Genomic DNA, 20,819 nt, shown 5'->3' on the forward strand with positions numbered 1-20,819 from the left:
ATAGATTTAAATATATTTTCCTAGATAGTGTCATTGTGGATTCCAGTTACCTTTGTTTTTCCCCGAGGACTTTATGACAATTTTTTTTTGAATTGCTAGGCATCATTGGAATTCCCTATGAAGTCAATGTGCTTAGAATTATCCCCAGAATCTAAGCATATTAAGACTTCAAAATTCAGCATCCTGACCAAATCTGTTACCCCTCATTCATATCTTTTTCAAAGATCAAGGGGAAGAGAATATGGAAATTCCTCAATTCCTTTACATTTTAAAGTGATTGAAAAAAGACTTCCAGTCTGAGAATCTCTAAAACATATTGTGGTTACTTCATCACGAACTATCTCTTGACTCACTGTGTTAAAGAATTTTAAAATCTTTTCATACATTTGGTTGCCATATACCACATATTTAAATATATCTGTATCAAGGATAATAATATGTTTCTGGTCGTATTTGGCATTACAGGCTGAATTGATGACACAGATGTGATCCATTCTGGAAAAGTTTCTTTTTCTTTCTTTTTCTGAGACTGACACAATTTGTGTTGTTGCCATGAAGAAAATAGGCCCTTAACAACAGAACTTCATTAAACCTCTTGATTGCTAAAAATGAGACTTTAACAATGATCCCTGTATTACTTTGTACAGGGTAGAATTTCAAGGATCGTATTTTTTCCCACCATATTTTCTAGAATAATTTTTTTCCAAAAAATGAATAAATCAAAGTGAGCAAAAAATGTAGTGAATTATGTTTTCATTAAAATGAGATACAGTAAGGTAAGCTGGAAGTAGTCCCTACTGTGTTAGACAGTGTTTCTCCTTTTTTAATATTCTCAACACCTCTTATTTCCTTGAAAGTCACTAATGCAACTCCTTTGCTTATTATTAGATATATTTCATTTTCTCCTCCATCTTTATGATTACTCTTTTAGAAATACCTCAGAATATCTGCTCTGGTTTCATCCTTAAATTCCAACAGAAACATTAGAAATCAAAATTGATCTTTTATATTTTTCAGTTTCTTTGACATTTTGAATTGATGCTATGGCTCAAGTTGTGTTCTGGTTCCTGAATGTTGCAGTTCCACTTTGCAATAATTTTTAATTACAGACACTACTGTAGTTTGAGGACCAATGCTACTTTAAGAACTTCCTATGCAAAACTGTTTCACAGCATCTGAAATGCAGAACTTCATCACTGATAGGATATCAAAGGATATTTCTACCAATAGATACCTGAACAAAAATCCCCCTCCATAGCATATATCCAACAAGTGGCCATCCAGTCCTTACCTAGAAACTTCCATTGTAATAGAACCCTGACTCGATCCATTTTCTTTTTAGAAGCTATTATTGGAAAGAATTTCCTCTATTATCAAGAAAAAATTTGTATGTTTTTATCTTCTGCCTACCGCTCCTATTTCAACCATACATTGGAAAGTAGAACAAATCTAATCTCTTTTCTTCATTATAGTCTTACAGGTACTTGAAAGAAGCTGTCAAAGTTAATTTGAGTCTTTTCTATTCCAGGATGCTTATTGCAAAATCCTTCAATCAAACTTCAAATGACATGGATTTTAAGGACTTGTGCCACCCAAAATCCCATCTTCTTGATACCCTTGAGAGTATACAAAGTCTCAGTGGTAAATCCAAATGCACTCGAGGGATAGTTCACACATTTACCAAGGCAAAAAACCACATAATTCTGAAGAATCATCCAAACAATGCCTTAGTAAAAATACCTTCTACAAGATCCCTGTGAAATTGAATATTTTCATTGATGGGAAATCCACTGCCCCTTGAAGTAATACATTGCCCTTTGAGTTACTCAGAAATCAAAACCTTACCTTTATGTTTTTAGTTTATTATATCAGTGTCAGATTTTCCACATACTTAGTGAGTTCCAAGGGCTAGTGGAATACAAATGGTAAAATTGCTTTCAATTTTCAAAAAACCTATTATACAAAATGCATCATTTATATGTTTGCATAAATATTCTTTTCTATAGGCTTTAAGCTGCCATCCTTTCCTAATATAGTATTTCTTAAGATAGATGAATAATACTCAAAAAGTGAATAGGTACTAATGGGTTTTTTCATCTTATTAACTACCTTGAAGACACAAGATGACACCATTACTTGAATGAAGAGTGAGTAAGTAGTATAAGAAAGTAAAGCATGGTTCTTGGTTTATATTAATCATTGCTGAAATCTTTGTTCTCCAGTGGCACTTGGTAATGGGAATAAATTTAAGGACTGAACTTGAGGTTTCATTGATATGGGAAACTTCTGAATGAGACAACTTTCTTAACTAATGTAGGCCTCTACCTACACTGAAAATTATAACATGATAGCTATATTTGGTAAAATATTATCCTTCTCATATTCCTGACTCCAAAGCTGAATCCCATTCATTATACCATTCTGCCTCTCTTTCTTTTGTTTTTGTTTTAGATTTTTCAAGGCAATGGGGTTAAGTGGCTTGCCCAAGGCCACACGGCTAGGTAATTATTAAGTGTCTGAGACTGGATTTGAACTCAGGTACTCCTGACTCCAAGGCCAGTGCTCTATCCACTGTGCCACCTAGCTGCCCCCTGCTTCTCATTCTTAAGGCACTGACCAATTAAAAATAACAACCATGAATGTGTAATGTTATAGTTCATCAAGTCTTATTATTCTTGATTAGTGACCCTATTTTACTCCCTTAATACTCTAAAGATGCTTGATTTCTTTGGTAGGGATAATCTCAACATACATATTCATCTTAGCCTCTCTCATCCAATATATGACATTGGCCATGCTCAAGGAATTTAGGGTTAGAGGATCAAACAGTGGGTGACGAATTTTTCTCACAGTTAACTTGACTTGTAATTGGTAAACAGTTTGTGCTTGGGCTTGTACTTGAAGACTTTGAAACTAAGGAGGAGCTCCTGGACTTTGGAGTCTATGGGCATAGATATTGAGAATCCAAGATCACCTCTATACATTTTTTTTTATTTTCATCCATTTGTCCATGCATATTTCCAAGTTACAAAATTTCCCTTCACCCTTTTTTTCCCACCCCACTCCAAACAGTAGGGAACATTCAGGTTAGCGGTTTACATACATATTTTGTAAAAAATATTTACAAATTATTAATTTTGGCATAAGGAATTAGGATTGAGGGAAAGAGCTATAAAAGAGATGCTTTTTTATGAAATGTTCATCAGATTCAGTAGGGATGTTGTTTTTTTCTGTGTGTTTTGTTTTGTTTTTCTTCCTCTGGGAATAATATAGTCCATAACCAATCAAATACAATTCTCCAAGCTCTCTGGACTGTCGAGAGGAGTTGCATCCATCAAGGTTGTTCATCTCATTTGCTCAGCATCAGATCCCGTAAGTCATTCCATGCTTCTCTAGAGTCCAACCATTTATGGTTTCTATATTCCATAGTATTCATGTATCATAAATTGTTTTAGCCATTCCCCAATTGATGGGCATTCCCTCAATTTCCAGTTCGTTGCCACTACAAAAAAGAGTTGCTATCAATATTTTGGCACATGTAAGACTTTTCCCATTTTTTTTTTACAATTTCTTCTGGATGTAGTCCTAGAATTGGAATTGTTGGGTCAAAGGGTATGAACAGTTTCATTGCTCTTTGGACATAGTTCCATATTTCTCTCCAAAATGGTTGGATTCATTCACAATTACACCAGCAATGCATCAATGTCCCAATCCTCCCACAACCTCTCCAACACTCATCTTCCCTTTTTTTCCATCTGGGCTAATCTAATAGGTGTGAGATGATACCTCATTGTTGTTTTGATTTCTAATCAATAGTGATTTGAGCATTTTTGCATATGATTATACACCTCTATACTTCTTGAGACAGTAGTAGGCAGGTCTTTTGTAAAGCAGGTTTATATTTTAGGGAAAATATCATTTAATCACATTTAAATTAATTTATTGTTTATGCTTCAACCAAATTCTTTTATTACTATTTTATGCTTATTATTATTATCATTCTTTAGGTTTTTGCAAGGCAAATGGGGTTAAGTGGCTTGCCCAAGGCCACACAGCTAGGTAATTATGAAGTGTCTGAGGCCGCATTTGAACCCAGGTACTCCTGACTCCAGGACTGGTGCTTTATCCACTGTACCACCTAGCTGCCCCTATGCTTATTATTTTAATTATCATACCATTGGCATAGCACTTTTATTTTTTTCTAAAGGAGCACATCAATGTATGAGACTCTTAGTTATTCATATATAGATATACATATATATTTACATATATAGCCATGTATGAATATATTTGTACACACATGTTTCTCTCTCTCTATATATATATATACACTTATGTGTGTATGTATATACACTTTCTCCTGGAACATAGAAGGAATAGAAGATCTATTAAAGTTGGGAATCCCCGATTTGTTGGATTAAAAGTCCTCTAAAACATAAGATGAATCCTCTTCATTTTGACTAAGGTCAAAGGATGGTATTTTAAGTCACTCTCAGGGTCAAAATGACATTTGAATTATTTGCTCTGTAGGTGAGTGAGTAGCTTTGCTATCAGTGAACCATTCAATTGCCCAGGAATTTGCCACACAAAGATCTTATTTCTAAGTGACTTTTATTCAATAATACAGCAAAATTTAGCAATAATAATTATGGATAACATTTATAAAGTTAGACTTTTGCAAAGTGCTTTATGCAGTTTATCTCATTCCACAATACACTATGAACCAAGTACTATTACTTATTTCACAGAAGAGGAAACTGAAACAGACTGAAGTTCATTGATCCACCTGAGGTGATAGTGCATTGGCTAAGGTTGAGTCTGACCCCAGTTGACTCCAAGTCTTTATTATACTCAATTTGTACAAGTAGCACCCTATGTTTTTTTCATCCTGAACCTCTCTTTTTTGTGTATTCTAGAAATCTTTCCTAGGCTATTCTCCCAATGCACCCTCTACTAGATTGCTTGACATGATAAATAGTGAAGTTTAGTTGATGTTCGATCATTAGTAATGAATATGGAGGCAGGAAGACCCAAACTCAAAGTCATGGGCCTAGTATTTCCATCTATGAATGCTTGAAAATAGAGATATCCTACCTATATCTTTGAGCTGTTTTGTTTAGTGATCTACAAATCTCTTATTTCCAGCTAGATTTCCAAGTCTGTCTGGGGTGGGGGAGGGTGTTCTTTTACATCAATCGCATCTGCTACATATTGGAAAATGATGATGATGATGATGATGATGACACTACTTAACATCCAGAAAGTGTGATAAACACTTTACAAATATCTTATTTGATTATTACAATAATTCTGGGAGATAGATGCTATTTTTATCTCCATTTTACAAATGAGGCAGCTAAGGTTAAGTGACTTATCAAGGTTCATATGGCTAATAAGTTTATAAGGTTAGATTTAAACTCAGATCTTTCTCCAGGTCTGGGACTCTATTAACTTTGCTGCCTATGCACTACTTACACAAACACACACATATGTATATGTATAAGCAAATGTAAATTTGTATATACGCATTTGCTTATATCATACACATACTTTTATTGATATGGCACTCTTGTCATGGTTTTGGCTTCTCCTCACCCTCTGAGCAAATTCCTGTTTTCCCCAGTTTGGTTGATCAAGTTATTAGCAACTTAAATTTCCTGGGACATTAAGAAGTCAAATGGGTAAGCCATATCTTCCTGACCAAAAAACTGGCTGTTTATCCACTGCACCATGTTGCCTCCCCTTGGACATACAAGCATTCAAATTTGCATTATTTAAAATTATAATTACATAAAATATGATAATTGATTTAAGCATAAGAGAAATATCAGCACAATTGTAAAGCATTTGGTAATTTACAATATGCACTCTGTATATTAATCATGACAGTGCTATATAAATTTTTTACCAGTTGAAATATTCTATTTACTCTGGGAAAATCATTTATTCTTTTTGTACCTCAGTTTCATTATCTTTAAAATGAAGAAATTGGGTTCAAATGAAATCTAAGGTCACTTCCATTTCTAAATCTCATATCTTACAGTTTTCAATCAGTTTTATTCAATGCCCTCATTAAATGAATGGAGAAGTCCTAGAGTGAATTGGTAAAAGATTTATCCTAAGTTCAACAGTACTTTGAGAAGTTCCATGATTCCTTGATCAGTGTTTTTTTTACAGGTATTATATTATACCTGAGGAAATAAATTTTTTAAAGTTGTACTGGACTATGGAATGTATGTTTTTTCATATTTATCAATATATTGGTGATTCTGAGATCTGAATGTATGTAATATCTCCGAGTATGCAAATTGTAATCTTTCCATGTTTACTCAATTCATGTGGCTCTTGCCCATGTTTTCCCAAAAGTGTTAAGGAGTTTTACCTAACACAGTGAGAGCCTTGCTCTCAATCTCTTGCTCTTATATAGATAACCATTGGTTGTCCATCTGAGGTGACTGATGTAACAGATAAACTACCAAGCCTGGAATCAGGAAGACCTGAGGTCAAGTCCATTGTCAGAAACTAACTCAGAAACAGCTCTGTGACTGCAGAGAAGTTTTATTGACTGAAGTTTTATTATCTGCAAAATAAAGGCAGTAATAGAACCTTCCTCCCAGGGTGGTTGTGAAGATCAAGTGAGATAATATTTGTTTAGTACTTAACATAGTAGCTGGTACATAAGAAGTGTTATAGAAATGGGAGTTGTTATTTTTATTTTTATTAATTTATTTTTATTGTCTATCTCTACTTCTAACTATATAATTGAGCTACCTCCATTTCTGGATATGTATATATATATATATATATATATATATATATATATATATATATATATATATATTTATACATATATATATATATCTTTTTTCTTCTTTTTTTCTTTTTCTTTTTTGTTTTTGCAAGGCTATGGGGTTAAGTGACTTGCCCATCAAACAACTAAATAAGTATTAAGTACCTCAGACTGAATTTGAACTCAGGTCCTCTTGCCTCCAGGGCTGATGCTCTGTCTCCTGCCCATATATATTTTTGATGAGAGATAATTCCACTCCTAGGATAAAGGTACTTATTTGTCTTCTTACCTCCATTATTTATTTTTCAGTTGTTCTTTGGGTAAAGTGTAGCTTTAATTCTTTGTAATCTGTGATGTTCCACGATGTGATACTGCATAACTTTTAAGCTCAAAGAGTTATAAAACAGTGTATATCCTTTGACCAAGCAATATAACCATTAGTTGTTTCCCAGAACCTCTATGCTCTAAAATATTTATAGCAATGGCAAGGAATTGGAAATTGAGGATACCTGTCAACTGGGGAATGGTTAAACAAATAGTGGTATATGACTTTAATGGAATACTACTGTGTTATAAAGAATGAGGAGTTGATTGATTTTAGAAAAACATAGACTTGCATGAAAGAAAGAATGAAATGAGCATAGCAAAGGGATATATATATATATATATATATATAATAAAAGCAATATTGTTTTAAGTTCAATTTTGAATAATTAAATCATTTTCTTTATTATAAATATTCAAATCAACTACAAAGGATTATGAAAGAAGATTCTATCATTCTCCAGAAAAAGAACTGAAAAATAGAAATATGCATACTATGTACACATGTATGTGATTAATGGCAGCTTTCTCAAGGGAGAGGAGAGGAAAGAGGGATAAAAACAATTAAAAATATACAGCAGAGAACCAAAACTAGAACAAAGCACAGAGAAGCAGGAGGGTTTTGAAAATGGTGTGCAGTATTTATTTCATAGTTTGTTGTGTTTTTTTAAAGCAGACAGTGTGAAATAAAAATTTGGGGTTTTATTTTAAATCTCTCTTAATACTGTATCATGTATCTAGAAATAATCTTTTTTGCCTTTTGGTATTTAAGTTCAGAATGAATAAAAAGTCACAACAAAACAAAACAAAAATAAAGGATAATTTTTGCTTCAAAGAATCTTGGAATCATTTACTTCAAAGAATCTTGTGTGGTTTTCAAAAGGAAAGACAGATTGATCTCCTCCTTCCTCTGTTTAATTCTGGTCCTGATCTTTTCCATCTCCAGTGAACCAACTCGGAGATAACTTTCTAACTATATATCATAATCTAGAAAATAGAGGTTCTTAAAGAATGAGTTTTTTATTGATAATTCATTTTTCCAAATACATGTTTTGAAAGTTTTTCGAGATTCCTTCTTATGCATATACATGTATATGTATATACATATACATATACAAATATATATCAAGTTGAAAAATTTCCTTCCACTATTCCTTCCCATCCCCCCCTTCGGTGGAGAACAATAAGGTTAATATTGTACGTACACATTTATGTTAAATATGTTTACAGATCGCTCATTTTCAGTATGAAGAATTGGAATTTAGGAAAAAAAAAGTACTAAGAGATATGTAGTAAATGCAGTGTTCATCAGATTCTGAAGGATCTTGTTATCTTTTGTTTTGTTTTTCTTCCTCTGAATGGGATAGTATTGTCCATAGCTAGTCTAATTGGGTTGTTCCTAGCTCTCTGAACTGCTGAGAGCAGTTGTATGCATCAGGGTTGATCAGTTTCCAATATTGATGGTAATGTGTACATTGTTCTCTGGGTTCAGAATAATTTTTGTTCTTGTTTTTTATTTGCTTTCAGTCACCATTACCAATTTGTTGTTAATGTTGTTCTTTTTTTCATTTATGTACAAATCTTTTTTTTTTAATAAGGCAAATGGGGTTAAGTGGCTTGCCCAAGGCCATACAGCTAGGTAATTATTAAGTGTCTGAGACCGGATTTGAACCCAGGTACTCCTGACTCCAGGGCAGGTACTTTATCCACTACGCCACCTAGCTACCCCTGTACAAATCTTTTTGACCCCATTTGGGAATTTTTGAGAAATATTCTGTGAGATTTACCATAGTCCTTTTCCACTTTATTTTATAGATGAAGAAACTAAGGGAAAAAAAGATTTCCCAGGTTTTACTATTATTGACCAGATTTTAGTTCATGAAGATGAGGCTCCAGGTCTGACACTTTATCCACTGTGCCATCTAGCTGCCTATAGAATCATAAAATCACAGATTTAGAGTTAGAAGAAAACTTCAGAGTTATTGAGTCTAACTTTCTCATTTTACAGGAATGAGGAAATGAAGAAATTGGGTCTGATGAAGGTTAAGTTACTTGCCCAGGGATTCAAAGAATCTAAGCAAGAATTCAAACTCAGATCTTGCTAGTTCCATTTCTAGGACTCTATTTCCCAGATTGCTTGGCTGCCTTTCTGTTAATATAATTGGATAGAGCAATTTTTCTTTCAGGATTCTGAAACTTATTTAAGATGCAATCAACAGAAGATCATCTGAAAATAAGATCATGTAGAAGACCTCATCCTTGACAGAAGGTAATTTCCAAAGGACAAGGGTTGTTCTGTTTCCTACCTCTCAATAGCCTCTCAATAGCCTAACTCTACCTATCTCCCAGGGCTATTATAAGCATTAAAATAAATAATATTTGGAAAATACTTGATACAGTATTGGACATAGTAGGAACTGAATAAATGTGCTTTTCCCTTTCCTTAATAAAAGTGTTTAAAAAGTACCTGATTGACCTATAGGGGTCAACTTTAATTTGATTCTTCAGTGGACAACCTCTATGACAATTGCAAACAGATCTAGGAAATATACATCTTCAGCTTTCATATTTTCTCCAGTTTGATCAGAAAACATTTGGATAAAATGATCATGTATCTTTCAAAGACTCTTGTCTTTCAAAGTCTTTCAAAGAGTCTTTCAAAGTCTTTCAGAGTCTTTCAAATACTCTTGTATGGTTTACTATATGCCTATGAGACCCCTTGTTGGAAGAAAATAAAACTTATTCAACTAAAACATTTGTACATTTGTGGAAGAATTCAAGAATAACGTTAAGTGATTCTGGACCTTCAATGCTCCTATTTCATTAATATAAAACAATTCTGGGTAAGATCTCTTCTTAGAAGCACACTATTGTTGCTTTTATTGTGTTGTTTTTCAGTCATATCTGATTCTTTATCACCCCTTTTGGGTTTTTCTTAGCAAAGATAGTGGATTGGTTTTCCAGTGTATTATACAGATAGGAAAACTGAAGCAAACAGAATCAAATTACTTGCTAAGACAATACAACCAGCTAAGTATCTGAGGCCATGTCTGAACTCTGATTTTCCTCACTCCAGACCCTGGTGCTCTAACCACCAAGCTGACCCAAGAAGCATACAGAATTCTGTTCTTCTAAGACTCATCAAGGAAACAAATTCATCTTGCCTTTTCAAGGTAATTTTGTACTTTGCCAATAATCACATACTATTCTGTTGTGGTAGCCAAATCAACCTAATGATGTGGCATGGATTCTGTAAATTTCGTCTTATTCCATCTGTTGGGTTGGAAGATTCATAGTGCTAAATGTAGGAGCCTGAAAAGAGCATTCTTGTTTGCATCAGTTATAGGGTCACAGTGAGAAAGAACATGAGTGAGGGGTCCTGAACAACATTTGGAAAATACCCTTCCCTATCTACATTTTGGGGGATTTTGAGATTTTTCTTGTATTATATGTGATTGGATATCATAAAATAAATTTCTATGGACTGTGGGGAAGAACATTTTCTGGCACTGGAAAATATGTATCAAAAAACGAATGGAACAAAAATGTCACCTTTGCCATCTACTTCTAGTTCTGAGTTTTGGTTCAGGCCATGGGAGTCTCAACCATGAATCATGCTGGTGAAGAACACTCTAGATTTAAAAATTAGAATGGACTTTTGAGGTTTTTCTAGTTGAATGCTTCCATTTCACAGATATAACAAAAGTCTAGGTTGATTGCATAACTCATATACATTTGAGAGTTTATCAGTAACAGAGTCAATATTTTAACACAGGTTCTTTGGTTTCATAACCAATTATCTTATAAAACACTTTCTTTATACTCACCTTGCCTCATTTCTATAGACTGTGCAAGCATCTTGAGTTTCATTTTGCAGAGGAGAATACTGGGACTCATTAAACTTTATTGACATTAATCAAGTCACAGATGTCAGAAGTTGAATAATCCTATTTCCATGTCCAGAAGAACTGTGTGTGTGTGTGTGTGTGTGTGTATACATGTGTGTACACATCACTCCCATGTTGCTGTTAGAGTGTACAATGTTCTTCTGGTTCTGCTCATCTCACTCAGCATCAGTTCACACAAATCCTTCCAGGCTTCCCTGAATTCCTATTTCTCCTGGTTTCTAATAGAACAACAGTGCTCCATCATACACATATACCACAGTTTGTTAAGCCATTCCCCAATTGATGGGAATTTCCTCAGTTTTCATTTCTTTGCCACCACAAAGAGAGCTACTATGAATATTTTTGTATGGGTGATGTTTTTACTCTTTTTCAAAATCAAAGGGTATGCATATTTTTCTTGCCTTTTGGACATAATTCCAAATTGCTCTCCAGAAAGGTTGGATGAGTTCACAGCTCCACCAAAATGTATTAGTGTCCCAGATTTCCCACAACCCTTCAAACATTGATCATTGTCCTTTCTGGTCATATTGGTCAATCTGAGAGGTATGAGGTGGTCCCTCAGAGATGTTTTAATTTGCATTTATCTAATAATTAGTGATTTAGAGAAGTTTTTCATATGACTATGGATTGTTTCGATTTCCTCATCTGTAAATTACCTTTGTATATCCTTTGAGCATTTGTCAATTTGGGAATGGCTTGTCTTTTTTTTAAATTTGACTCAGTTCTCTATATATTTTAGAGATGAGTCCTTTGTCAGAAACACTAGTCATAAAAATTGTTTCCTGACTTACTACAACTCTTTTGATCTTGGTTACAGTGTTTTTGTCTGTGCAAAAGCTTTTTAATTTATTGTAATCAAAATTATTTAGTTTGTTTTAATGATGTTCTCCATCTCTTCCTTAGTCATAAACTGCTTCCCTTTCCATAGATCTGACAGTCAAACTATTCCTTGATCCTCTAGTTTGCTTATAATATTGTTTTTTATGTTTAGATCCTATATGTATTTTGATCTTATCTTGGTTAAAGGGTGTGAGGTGTTAGTCTAATCCAAGTTTCTTCTATAGTAACTTCCAATTTTCCCAACAGATTTTATCAAAGAGAGAGTTTTTATCCCAATAGCTGGACTCTTTGGGTTTATCAAACAGCAGATTACTATAATCATTTCCTGCTATTTTTAAAAGATTTTTCAATTACATTTTAATTTCATTTTTGAGGTTTATTGTATTATCTTTTATGGTTTATCATAATCCTTTTCCATTTACTTTCCATCCCATTATTGAATATGTCTTATAATAAAATAAAAACATTTAAATAATTCCAGTCTATACATTGAAACTATTTACCATATTTTGCATCCATAGTCCTCATCTCTCTCTACTGAGAAAGGGAAAATACTTGTAGTTATCATTTTTCCAGAACCAAAATTTAGCATTATAATCTATTAGTCTTTGTATGTGTGTGTTTGTGTGTGTGTGTGTGTGTGTTTGTGTGTGTTGTTTTCATTTAGATTATCTTAACAATTGTGCATGGTGTTCTCTTGGTCTTGCTTCCTTTACTCTTTTAGCACTTCAACCCAGTCTTTCCATGCTTCTTTAAATTAACTATCATTCAGCATTTCTTGTGGTTCAGTACAACTCAATAATACTAAATGGCCAACCTCTGTTCAGCTTTTCCCTACTTCTTGGGCATAAAATTGTTCTTCATTTTTGTTGCTCTTACATAAGGGTGTGGGGAAGAAATAAAACAATTTTATAGAATCTATTATAAGCCAGACACTAAGGGACTTTAAAACATTATCTCACTTGACCCTCACAACAATCCATATGAAGTAAGTATTCTTATCTTCATTTTACAAATTGAGGAAACTGAGACAAGGTCTAAATGACTTGCTCAAGTTCATCCAATTCCAAAGTGTCTGAAGTGAGATTTGTCCTTAAGTCTTCTTGAGTCCAGGCCCAGTACTGTGCCAGTTCATTGTCAAGACTACTTAGGCATATATGGCACTTTTCTTTGCAAAGTATTAAAATTGTTTGGTCAGAGGAATGGAATAATTTGGTGACTTTTCTCTCAGAATTTAAATTGACTTTAAGAATGGTTAGACCCATTCACTAATCAATCACTAATACAATATTTAGCCTTGTCTTCCCATAGTTCCTCAACTTTTCTCAAAATTGTCAGATTAAGTTATATATGGAAAATATTGATGATTGCACAAAATCATAAAGATGGAAATGCATGAGTATTTAGTTACTACTTGTTTAGACTTGAGAGAGTGGCCAATATGTATTTAAGAAGTACCTTCTATGGGCTTAGGATTATGTATACTTCTTTGTGGTACAAAACTTTTGCTCCCAAAGCTTTCCTAGGCTCTTTTTTGCTCACATAATAGAGTTCATATCTACAGAACCTGGCACTTCAGACTAGTTGCAGCTGGTTCCAGATGAGGTTTATCAGTCCTTAACCCCATCTTACAAGTGAAGAAATAAAGAAGCGCATTTCTGATCCAGAAAATGAAGAAACTGAGGCCTAGAGAGGTAGAATTGTAAGCATACATCTTTTAATGTTATACTTTTTTTTGACATTAAAACATCAGAAGTCATTTGGACCAAACTCTCCTTTTTTGACAATGACTATAGAGCCAAAGATAGGATGCGAGTCTGAACTTCCAGGTCATTAGAAATCACATACCCTTTATGAGAATTAGATTGATCTACTCCCTGTTGAAAAGTTCTCTCCTCCTCCACCTCCTTTTTCTTATTCACATTTTGCTTATTCTTTACATTTCACATCACAACCTACCCCTTCCATGTAGTCATCTTTGACAACCAAAGGAAGCAGAAGGAAGGAAAGAAGGGCCTATAAGTGTGAAAAAGTCCTGTGCTAAACATATCAGAAATAGTTCATTTTAAATTGACAACCCTGGGGTGTAGGTTAGGTTTTTATCCCCATATTACATTTGGAGAAACAAAGGTAAAGTGACTTGCCCAGGGTCACCCAGCTAACAGATGTCTACAGCTAGACTGGATCTCTTCTCTTCCTGACTCCAGGTTCATTGCTCTATAGTCTGTACCACCTAGCTGTTTCTGCATTAAGTAGTAGCATCAGCTCTAAAAAAACTTTTTGATGATCATCAGCACATCTAGTGGCTCCCCGGAGGACCCTGCCAACTTGAGGGTAAATTAATGGCATTAAGAAGGGAAAAACTGTAAACAGTTCTCAGATTTATTCAAATCCATATGGTGAGCTACTGATTTTCCAAATTCTGCTGGAAACCTACCAAGTTTAGTAAATCGTTTTTTTTTTTCCCCTCCTGGCAAGATATCTAGTATTTTGCATCTTCAGCTCTTCTGGGAATATGAGGAGAGTTATCACACATAAAGTGCTTCACCCAGTACTCCTAATTCCTTCCAGGTGTCCCATAAGAGAGCAAGTACTACTCTCAAAACAGAAAGTCCCCTAAACTCAGTTCTACAGATACTACTCATCTCACTCCATTTTAATTGTCTTCTTCTTGGAACTGTAGAATCCTAGAGCTGCTATAAGTAACTTGAGAAAGGAAAGTCTTCTATAATATTCAGGAAACAATGATTATCAAGGCCTTCCTAAGCATCTTTAGTGATGAAGAAGTAAATGATCTCTCTCTTCTCTCTCTCTCTCTCTCTCTCTCTCTCTCTCTTTCTCTCTCTCTCTCTCTCTCGCTTGCTCGCTCGCTCTGTTCTATCTCTGTCTCTTCTAGTTCAGTCTTCTCTTGAACAGTTCTAATTTTTCTGGCACTTTCCTTAGTTTGAATTCAATTGAAACAACACTCTATATCACTACCTTTCCACTGGCTGCCCCAGATCTACTTTCCTCCCCATGACTGAAATTTATTTTTCATTTTAGAATCTTTTGTTGCCTTCAAAACTCTGATCAAACATGATTTTCTACATGAAGCCTTTATCTAATTTTCAATCAATATGTAAGCATTTATTTTGTGCCTTCTAAGTGGGTATGCAAAAAAAGGGCAAAGAATAGTTCCTGCACTTAATCTAATAACAGGGACAACATACAAATAAATGCAAAACTATATGTAGGCTAAATAGGAAATAATACAGACAAGACATTAGAATTAAGAAGTGTTAAGTAAGGCTTTTGAGAAGGTAGAAGTCAGAGAGGTTGCCAAGTTCCTAATGTAGTTCTCTGTCCAAAGTAACTTTGATTGATTTCCATGTTAACATTGTATATATTTCCTATATTATAAGTATTTGAGTAGATTTGAACTCAAGAAGATGAATATCCTGACTCCAGACCTGGTCTTCTATCCCTTGTACAACCTATCTGCCATTTTCCTAAGAGAAGCTGAGTTTCCTGGGGTCAAGGATGCCTTCATTTTCGTGCCTAGAATATAGTAGACACTTTATAAATACTTGGGAGGTTAGATTAGATTTATAAACAGCTTCATCTGTATCTAGGCTGTATCTAGAAACTGCCAGTTTACTCTTTTTTTTAAAAATTTGTTTTAGATTTTATTTTTGCAATGCAAATGAGGTTAAGTGGCTTGCCCAAGGCCACACAGCTAGGTAATTATTAAGTGTCTGAGACCACATTTGAACCCAGGCACTCCTGACTCTAAGGCTGGTGCTTTATCCACTGCACCACCTAGCCACCCCGAGTTTACTCTTACCGCTAGCTGCCCATTTGAAGACCTGGAAGGTTCCAGTTTAGGTAACAGTTATAAATATAAGGAATGTAATGGGATTTTTTTTAGTTGTAGGGAAAAAGCAATATCAGGTGTAAGTTCATTCCTCTCCCCTATCTTTTTTCCTGTTTCTCCTTTAGGGGAGTATCTCTTCGAGGTCTACTGGAATTAGATTACAAGAAGGGAGCAGTCTTTAGTCCCAGGTCTCATTTATTGCTCCACAATGATGAGATCTTTGCAAACTGTCCTAGCAAGGAATCCCTGTATTCATTCCTGGAGTCTCCCTATATGTTTACTGAGGTTAATGAAATTGTGAAGTGGAGACCTGTTGAGCAAATATCTTCAGATGGACACAGAATGAACAAATCACTTTATATACTGGAGAAGTCATAAGTACCATGGTAAATAAATAATAACCAAGGGGTAAGGGGTGGTTCATGTCTCTTTTTTATTCAACCATATTGCATTTTAGAAATATGGAACTCACTTTGGCAATTCAATAGGTTGATGTTTAAACGTATTTGGTGAATGACATCCATTCAAATGTCTTGCTCATCAGGTGGGGAGGGGGATATTAATGTCAAGCCACATCAGTGCTCCAATAACTAGTTAGAAATGCTTCATTCTAATTGAATTTCATTTAAACTTATCAGGATTTAATTGTTTTGGTATGGGAAAAAATCCCTGGTAACATAAAGCACTCTGCTATTCTTTCAAGAGACCTAGGTTTCCAAAGTTTTGGATTTAGGTCAGAAACAAGGTCATGATGTGAGCATAAGATCAATTACAAGCATACCCTTTATCCCAAAGAAGAGGTCACTGCCATGATGATAAATCTGAAGGCAATAGTGGTATTTTTAGGAAACAGAGGGATTTTATCTTTGTTTGAAAGATGGAGGAGACAAATGTCCCTATTCTGGATGTAGGTACTTTGTCCCAGGATTAGAGGCCAAGGTTGTTATAATATGTAAGAGTAATTGTTGTTAAAGTCAGGCCTAGAATTCATGCAACATTTTAGGAGATGCCTACCAGGTCTTAAATATTTTTATAATAATACTGAAAAGTTTTAATTTTTAATTCAGTAAATATTGAAAAGGAAAACCCTGAAAAATTCTTAGATGGGTCATCAATACATTCTAAATGTAAAGGAATCCTGAAACCTAAATATTTGAGAATGACTGCTTTAGAATGATCATTCCGAGGTTGCATTATCACTTTTTAGGTCTAGAGATGAAAGTTGATGAAGAGAGTAAGAAACTGGTACCAATCTCTCAGCATCACTTGGAGAAGTAATTCTATTACATTTTAAAACAAATTTTAGTAATGTCTTATAGTTTTTGTGTTTGTGTTATTTCTTTCTCCTAAGTGCAACCAAATTAAAAAAAATAGATCTGTTTCAGAGTGATTTAGTTAAATGAGATTTTGCTGTCTATAATCTGGTTGAAATGTTAGTAAATAGAGGATTATTCATCGGATCATGGATCTAGAACTGAAAGGGACTTCTAGCATCATCGAGTACAACCCCTTCCTTTTAACAGCTGGATTAATTGAAGTTCAGAGATATTAAATTATTTGCCCAAGGTCATACAGTAGTAGGTATCAGAGCCCAGGTTCTCCAACTCCAAAGTCAGAAATCTTCCCCTCTGCTATGTTGCCTATAAGAAAGATATTTCCCCCCATTTAACTTTTTATGGTCTAAGGTTTCTTCTGGATCTCACTTTCAATGTTTTATGTTCAAATATCCTGGGGAAGTGCAATATTCTATTTTCTGCCTTCTAAGGTTCTTTCTACCTCTTCTATTTATGTCCTGTATTACATCAGCTTTAATGTTCTATATGAAATGTTATAAATTCTTTTCTAGCACAAACATTATATGTCCTAATATCTCTTTCAATTTAAATTATGTTCAATATTCTATGTATCTTTTCAGCTCTCACTCCTATGTTCTAGGATATCTTTAATTCTTACTCTCTGTCTTTATTGAGCTAAGCACTTTCAGAGGTAACATTCTGTTTTCTATCCACTAAATATGGGGTTAGTTAGCCTCTTGCATTTCTTCAGGCTCTAAAGCTTGTTTTCTTTTTGTATTTGGATTTCTAAGCATTCTGAAGAATCCTATGGATTCCTCCTCAGACTAAAGTCTTTTAAGTATTTCAAATAAAATATTCAAGGCTACAAAAGAAATCAATTCTAGTAAAAGTTTATATATATATATATACATACATATCTATATATATACATATATATATATTTGCAAATAACTTTGTGGATCTCAGGTTAATAACTTCTATGATTATGATAGTTTGATTTTAAGATCTATTCTAATTTGGACATTTTAAAGTTCTATTAGATTTCTTTTTTTTTCACAATATAAGAAGGCTTATCAAGAAAAAGGATCTCTCCCCTCAATGAATTTCTGAACCAATAGGAGAATCCATGGATACAAGTTTGGTAACCAGAATGAGAAAATTTTATATAAATATATATATATATATGTATATACATATATATATATTTCCAATACACCTGTCCCTAACTTTATTTTTTCATTTTTTATTGATATTTTATTTTTCCAAATACATTATGAAAGTTTTTCAACTTTCATCCTTATGTCTTGTATATTTTTAAGTTTCATAATTTCCTTCCACCCTCCCTTCTCACCTCCCTTTCCTCAGTGGAGAAGAGTCATATTAATATTGTACATACATACTTGTGTTTCATGCATTAGTCATTTTGGGGATGAGGAATTAAGATTAAGGGAAAAAATACATGAGATACTTTTTAAAAAAAGTAAATGGAGTGTTGTTCAGATTGTGAAGGATTTTTTTTTTGTTTATTTTGTTTTGTTTTGTTTTGTTTTTCTTCCTCTGAATAGGGATAACATTGTTCATAGTCAGTCTAATATGGTTGTCCTAGCTCTCTGAACTTCTGAGGAGCTGCTCCCATTAAGGTTGATCATCTCACAATGTTGTTCTTCAGGTGAATATTGTTCTTTGGCTCTACTCCTTTCACTCAGCATCAGATCCTGTAACTCATTCCATGCTTCTCTAGACTTCGACCATTTCTGGTTTCTTTTAGAACAGTAATATTCCAAAGTATTCATGTACCATAACTTGTTTAACCATTCCTGAATGGGCGTCCCCTTGTCAATTCTTTTCTACTATAAAAAGAACTGCTATGTGGGACTTTTCCAATTTTTATGATTTCTTCTGGTTATAGACCCGGAATTGGAATTGCTGGGTCAAAGGAATGAACAGTTTTATTGCTCTTTGGGCAAAGTCCCTAACTTTAAACTGAAAGTCAATCTCACACAAGTATTATATATGAAAAAAATGACTCTAAATGTTTGATTTACATGCAGTCCATGCTTACCACTGCTAATGTTTCTATAGTATAGTGCGTAACTAGTTGTGATTTAGCTGTATGAATTAAAAGATTTTACTTATGATATTACTGACAGAGTGATGAGAACAAAAAAAGATTAGTTAATTAGAGATATCTTTTTCAGTTTAATTTTTCTAAAGAATTGTTCAATAGGCCATGCATCTTATCATTTAAATGTCTCAAGATGTTTCATCTTAAAAAATTCTTCATCAAAAATGTAGCAATATTTAATTCATATTTCCAAATAAAATGGAAGGAACACATTCATTAAAATTCTTCATTTTGTTCTTGTAGTTGATCTCAGTATGAAAATCCTGACCTTTGAAAAAGCATTAACAATTCAGAAATTTCTGCAACTTTACTACCTTTGGAGAATTTTGGAAGAAAAAAAATAATTAAATAGTGATTATGAAGAAGACTGAGGTGTAGTTGTAATCTTATTGACCCCTGGAAATTGCTAATACATCTCATTCTGATAGTATATGACAAAATAAAGTTAGCTGTGTAAGGATAGCTGTGAAGTGATGGAAAGAGTAATGGCTTTTAACTCTGATTCCTTGGATTATGGTATCAATTCTGCTACTAACAAAGATGTATGTGACCTTTGGTCAATCACTTTACTTCTCTCAATATTAGTTCCTTCGTTTTTTTAATAAGCAAGGTGACTGATTAAGATGATCTTTACATTAATTCATTAGACTCTAAGCTCTTTTGTCTGTAATTTTCAAAGCTTAGCACATGCAGAGTCTGGTACATAATGGATATTTAATAAATATTTATTAAACTGAATCTTTGTGTCATTCATTTCATGTTTTATATTTGAATTTTCTTTCCACTTATGCTCTTCTATGCTTCATGAACTTAAGGTCTCTTTTATAATGTTCTTAATTTTATGATTTCTTTGTGGAGGTAGATATATTTTCCCATATCACAGGACAGTAAAAGGCATGGGGAGAGGGATTCCTATAGAAAATGTGACAATCTCCTTTCTTCCTTATTGATAAATTTTTTTGAGAGATATTAACATCATATACTGTATGTAGATAGGTTCAGAGAGACTAGATTATTAGGATATGATACATCCAGATGAGAGCAGATACACACTGAAGCTAAATGGATGCTGGGAGATAGATAGTAACTCAAGGGACTTAGTCTAGAAAGGACTTTCGATGGCAGGAGTTGTTAGTAAAGGATATTTCATAAATGACTCATTGATGTAGCAAGAGAGCAAGAGCGAGAGTGAGAGAGAGAGAGAGACCTATCTAGAGCTAAGAAAATATCTTTAGAAAAAGATAGCCCCTTAGAGTCCAGTGGAAAAGTAGATCTAAAATGAGAAAAAAATTTCATCTAAAGAGTTGTTCTTCTTGCTAAGATACATGTATTTTCTACATGTGTTTCTTTACTATGGTAATTTAACTTTGAGCACTATTGCATTCGATGTTTAATTGTGGGAAAGAGTACTCTAGACTTTTAGGGGGAATATTTTGGTAGTTACTATTCTTGCTATCCATTTTAATAATTTTGTTAATAAGTTAATTATACCTAATGGTTAAAAGTATGGACACTGATGAGCATCTATGATCTATATTCTTACATGTACAAGTAGTCCATATGGAGACCTAACCTTCCAGGGTGAGAGCTGAGAGTGGCTTCATCATGAGGCATACTATTATACTTCAGGTATCAAATAAATATCTTTCAAAAAGGCAAGAATGTAAAACTTACCTTATCTAAC

At 33.8% G+C, this 20,819-nt stretch overlaps 1 pseudogene; it reads right to left on the bottom strand.

Annotated features, from left to right (window-relative positions):
* Nucleotides 1-218: 218 nt before the first annotated feature.
* Nucleotides 219-20,819, bottom strand: part of LOC141519345 (RNA-binding protein 43-like) — a 37,363-nt pseudogene continuing 16,762 nt past the window's right edge.

This window comes from Macrotis lagotis, chromosome 3 (assembly GCF_037893015.1).
Source record: "Macrotis lagotis isolate mMagLag1 chromosome 3, bilby.v1.9.chrom.fasta, whole genome shotgun sequence".
Taxonomy (NCBI): domain Eukaryota; kingdom Metazoa; phylum Chordata; class Mammalia; order Peramelemorphia; family Peramelidae; genus Macrotis; species Macrotis lagotis.